The following is a 6,017-nucleotide window of genomic DNA, read 5'->3' on the forward strand; positions in this document are numbered from 1 at the left end:
CTTCAGATGATTCATGGCTGCAGCAATCCATGTTGATAATCCTGTGGCTAGTCCTGCGTCCACTCTGGTAGAATTTACTGTGACAATGGCCACTCTCAGCTGCTCCATCGTAGTATCGAATTCTCCAGTCCAATTACCTAAAATATAGCTCGACAATTGTTTAGACAGATTTGCAGCACAGGAAAAATTCTCATGTTGTATGCTAGTGACACAAAGTCCAGCATACTTTCATTGACAGCCAGGTTGAGCGATTTGCCATAGGGTATCAATTTGCTCCTGCAAGAGGTCAATCCTCTGATTGAACACCATCAAGCTTCCTTTTAGTTGAGCATTAATTCATTTATGTACAACTAAGGCATGAGCTACATTGGCTAAATGATTATTAAGGGTCTGAGCAGTCTGCCCAGTATGACTCATGGCTAATGCCCTGGTGGTAGCTCCAGCAGCCGCCAATGAGATGGCAGTAACAATGGTGGCTGTAGTTCGAAGATCCCTTTTCTGTCTGCAGAGAGTCATAGCGTGAGGGGCATCAATGGGCACAGGCACCCAGTGAGGCATGCGAGTAACCAGGGCATACTTAAATTTACTAGCATTCCAGCATTGGGCAAAAAAGCAAGTATTATTACCACAATTACTTGGCTCTATCTGGCTAATAATGAATAAAAATGGGGGATATAGACAAACAGGTGTGGGCTTATAGGAAATATTATGAGAAGCCTTAACCCCTCGTTGGAACATCCTGCGTCAGTTCTAGAACTAGCAGTGGTGGTGTCCGAGGTCTGAGTAGATTCCATTGCCCCCAGGGGCGAGACGTGCTCCATGCCAATTGACTAACTCCATGTTTTCCTCCAATTTTGAAAGTCATTTAAGGTTCTTAAATTATTTTTTCCCCTTTTTTCTTAAATTTTTCATCAATTACACTTTATTCTTTCTGCATCCCCCCATAAGCCCCCCCCTCCTCCCCTCCCAATCCCACCCTCCCTCCTCCCTCTGCTTGCATGCCACTCCCCAAGTCCACTAATAGGGGAGGTTCTCCTCTTCTTTCTGATCTTAGTCTGTCAGTTCACATCAAAAGTGGCTGTATTGTCCTCTACTATGGCCTGGTAAGGCTGCTCCCCCCCAGAGGGAGGTGATCAAAGAGCAGGCCAATCAGATTATGGTTGACCTGGATTTTGAGGAATGTGCAGAGGATTTCGAGCTGGGGGCAGAGGATTTCGAGCTGGGGAAGGCAGTCCCTAAGGAGGCTGGTGGATGAAATTCGAAGAGGCATGGCCATGGCTGTGAGAGATGGATGAGTAGTGGATGAGTAGGGAGCTGTGGCAGAAGGTAGTCAAGATGGGTGGTCAAGCTGTGACTGAGGGGCTCAAGTGGGTTTGGCCCCTGTGGCTGGGGATGTAGCTCAATTGGGGGCCGAGAGTTTGGTTCAGTGATAAAACACTGGTCTGGACTCTTAACAGCAAGGGCTGGGGCCATGCTGAAGTGGTTGAACATCTGCTTAGAGTCTACCAGTGAGACAGGCTCAGCTTTAGAAGTCTGCCTGCACATGGAAGGCTCTGGTTCTATTGCTAGTACTAAACAAGGAAAGACTTCCTCTCTCCCTTTTTTTCTCTCTCTCTCTCCAGGGTTTCTCTGTGTAGCTCTTGCTGTTCTGGGACTCACTCTGTAGACTTGGCTGGCCTGGACCTTGGCAGTCTGTCCACCTCTGCCTCCCAAGTGCTGGTGCCACTATCGCCCGGCAAGACTTCTTTTCTAAAATAGTATTTGTATCTATTCTTTGAGAATTTCATGTATGTATGCATACTTTTAGTTATTTTTCAAATAAATTCTTACTAAGTTGCTTTGGGTGTTCTGGAATGCATACGTTGGCCACTGCCATGCTTGGCTCTATTTTGATCTTATTCATGCACCTCCATCCCTCCAACTCTGCCCAAGACCCACCAACTTGTCTCCTTCCTGATTTCAAGTCTTCTTACTTTATTATTAATAACCCTGGAGTTCAGTTACGGCTGAGCACATGTGCATGTTGTGGGACCTCTTGTTTGCACCAGGCAGGCCCGGGTGATAGCGTGAGGAGGCAGAGGCAGGCAGGCCCGGGTGACAGTGTAAGGAGGCAGAGGCAGGAGGTTCAGGGCATGCTCAAGGCCTGGCCAGTCTGAGGTGCACAATGAGTTCTAGGCCAGTCTGGGCCACAGAGTGAACCGGGTGTGGTGCCTGGGTACTCCATTAAGCTTTGAGGACAAGCAGGATTCCCCAGAGTTAGCTCCTGACAGGAGCAGCCTGCAAGAGGGCTGCACCCTGGAGGCTTGACTGGAGCTCAGTGGTTCTCCAGAACTGGCCTGGCTGGCAGAGGGAGTTGGAGGAGCAGGTTGGTGGCAGGCACTGTTTGTTATTTGGGAGGGACAGAAGGTGAGGCTGTCCCAGCAGCCACTGACTGAAACTGGAAGAGTTGGCCTTCCAAGGAGGCCGGTAGCAGTCAGGGTGGCCAGACACCAGTGTGGGTGTGGGTTGCAGCAAGGGTGAGCTTCTCTTTTTGAGCTCCTGGCTTTCAGTTTCTTCCTCTCTAAAATGGGTGTAATTTCTAGTACCTGCCTCCATGGCTGCTAGCAGGGCCTCCCTGTGTGATTGATAAGACAGATCAACAGCTTGGATTGTGGTTAAGCAAGTGCTGGTTCAGCCAATGACAAAGAGCCCAACCGAGGAATGAACAAACAGTTCAGGAACCAAGATGACATGAAGTGACACAAATGGGTAGGCTCTGTGGATGGGTACTGCTTCATTCCGGTATCTGCTTTAATAGCTCCAGCCTCAGTTTCCCTTCCCTTTCCTTCCCTCCTTTTCCTCCTGTCTTTCTTCTTTCTTACTTTAATTTTTGGGAGACAGAGTCTCAAGCCCAGATTGACCTCAGATTTGCTGTGTAGCTGAGAATGACACTGAGCTTGTGATCCTCCTATTTCTATGTCTGGGCACTTGAATCACATGGGTACACGACCAAGCCTGGCTTGTTCAGTGCTGGGAATCACACCTAGGACCTCACACATGCTAGAGAGGTACTTTAGAATCCTAGACTCGATCTGAACTTCTTTTGAGAACCTTTAAAATTAATTCTTTGATAATCTTGTACGTGTTTTGATCATATATACCTTCCCACCAATTCCTTCTAGACCCACCCGCCCTTCCCTACCCAGCCAACTCTGTGTACCTCCCTTCCCCCACCGATCAAGTCAACCTTATGCTACCAAGTATTCTTGGATATGCGGCCTTCCACTGGACTGTGGCTGACTGACTGTCTTTGCCCCCATCTATCAATAGCCAATAGTTCCTCGCTAGTAGACTTTACATCCATCCATTCTCTTCATGTTGGTATTTGGTCTAGCTTGAACTTGCACGGGTCATGTTCATGCACTCATAGTCACAGTGAGTTCACACACTCAGCATCCCTGTCCAGAAGACACTGATCTTTGTGGTCATTGACAGCCGCTGGGTCTTACACTCTTTTCACCCCTCTTCCACAATGATCCCTGAGTCATGTACGTAGATATCCAGGTTTGGACTGAGTACTCTGTAATCTCTTATTCTTTGCACCTTGACAGGTTTTCAGTCTCTGTACCTTGAATCCGCATCTACTGCAAATAGAAGCTTCTCTGTTGAGAGTTGAGAGATACATTCTGTGTTTCCATATCTGCTCTGAACTTTTGCTGGCTATTCATTCAAGATGTTCCCTCACAAAATGCTTATTAAGCCCCACCTTTTTTAAAATTCCAGGTATTGTGGTATGTTCCAGGATAGAGATATGAACAAAACAGCCCAGAGTGTCTGTCCTGGAGCTCAATGCTGGTAGCAGACACAGCACAGTCACATTCAGAAGGCTTCAGATTTTATCATGCTACTCAGAATGACACAACTCAAAACTTACAATGTATTTACCATTTAATATTTTGAAACAAAGTTGACATTGTGTATCTGAAACGTGAAAATCCATGGGTAAGGAATGGACTACTGCATAGCTTCCACCTTGGGAATCCAGATGGTTGTGCCAGTGGCTGCCACCACAACTGTCTTCCAGCCAGGAGGAAGGAAGAAGATGGGTGGGGACTGCTCTCATGCCAGCCCTAGTGCCATGGACAAGGGGCAGAGTGGATACCGGTGTGCAGCTAGACATGTGGAGAAGCACCTGACGCTAGAGCTGCTCCTTCGCCCCTCTTTAGTCCATCTTCTAAATCTGAGCCAGAAAACAGCAGTGACAACAAAACCACACACACACACCTCACACCAAAACAACAAAAAACAAAGTGAACCCCCAAAAATGAAGTGAACAAACACCTCCCCTTTCATGAAAACAACCTTATGCCTTATGTCTTTCTTATGCCCTTTCATTGCTGAAAACTCCTCTCTGGCTCCCCAGTACCCTCTGAGCCACAGGCAAGCTTTACAGTCTGGCCTTTAAGCCACAGTTGGTTCTTTTCCTAGGACTACAGCCTTAGCTTTTCCATTTTGCAACCTCACCTCAAAATCAGGCTGCTCCCTCCTCCCCACCTCAGAGGCATCCCTGCTTCCTCCTTTTGCCCAGCTCTTCTCACATTTGGGAGCTCCCTTCCTGGCCGGGTGCTTCGCCTCACTGGAGAGGCCTCCTCTGCCCTCCTCAGGGTTTCCCCCAGCCTGTCTTTGCCCAGGTTCTGCAGTCCTGGCAGGCACCATCACCAACTCTCCTTTCGTTACTTTCTTCTTTCCATTGCCACTCCTGTCTCACCTAGCCTCTGTCCCTCCATCTCCTTTCCCCTTTCTTTTCACTGGTTACTGGAATATGAGTGGGCTGCATGGTGTGGTATGTCAACTTCTGAGGCAGCTGAAGGGGATGGGAGGCAGAAAAGACACCGGAGACTGACCTCAGCAGTATGGACTGTTTATTTTAAAACAGCGAGGGTTGACACAGCAGGGAAGGAGTGTCTGCCAAAAGGGGTAGGGGTACTTGCAGTTTATATGGGATAGTTGGAAAAGCTAATGAAGCTTCAGGGAGCTACATGCAAGTGTGAAATTCCTGGAATTGTTTGTTCAGACAAGGACGCTTTATCTTTAGACACTGCCTTTCCCAGCTATCAAGATGTAGGCCATAGTGGGAGACTGAGTTTGGCAATGGTGGTGAGGGTAAAGGGGCTGGAGTGTCAACATAGGGCCTTCCGGGCCTGACAGAGTTTGCTCATATTCTAACAAGGTGTACTGATGAACAGAATACTTGTTTTTACTTTACTTGCTACGGCCATGACCTGTGACTCCATTATCCAGTAGCTTCAAACAAGGGCCACTCTGGGGGCTGAGGAGGTAGCTCAGTTGGTAAGAGTTCTAGTGTAGCAGGTGTGAATGAAACCCTGACTCTGATTCCCAGCACTGTGTGAAATAGGTAAGTTTCCTTAGGCCTTGGGATGCTCAGTCAGGAGCCCCAGCACTGTACAAACCAAGTGTGGTAGTGTAAGCTCATAATTCTAGAACTTGGGGTGGGGGCAGGAGAATCAGGAGTTCAGGGTCATCCCTCAGCTACAAAGTCTGAGCAAGGCTGGGCTACAAGAGGCACTTGTTTCAAAAAAAGTGCTGGAGGTGGATGAGAGAGAAAGAGATGGAGAGAGAGGTAAAGACAAGCGAGGGGACTGAGAGAGACTTTTACTGGGTGCCTTGAAGCTTCCCCTGGGGGGGGGGGAAATCTGGGGACCCTGTGGGAATCCTGTCAGCACCTAGGACAGCACCCAGCGTGAATCACTTTCTTCTTGGCAACCTCAACCTTGGCAAACGATGCCCAGCCAACCTGAGTCCACAAAGACATTTCATCTACCTCGGGTGTGTCTGGGAATCGGGTAGGAGGCCTTAAAAAGCAGGAGTTTGTTTGCATGTTTCTCTCTGTAATAACCTCTGGCCAGCCATGTTCCAGACTCACTATAGATCAGGTTCTTGTGAACACAAATGACTTGTCATCTTTCCAAATTGCATGGTAGGGCCCGGCAAACTGTGGCCCTCTGCTTGTTTTCTAA

Source organism: Meriones unguiculatus, chromosome 14 (genome assembly GCF_030254825.1).
Source record: "Meriones unguiculatus strain TT.TT164.6M chromosome 14, Bangor_MerUng_6.1, whole genome shotgun sequence".
In the NCBI taxonomy this organism is placed as follows: Eukaryota; Metazoa; Chordata; class Mammalia; order Rodentia; family Muridae; genus Meriones; species Meriones unguiculatus.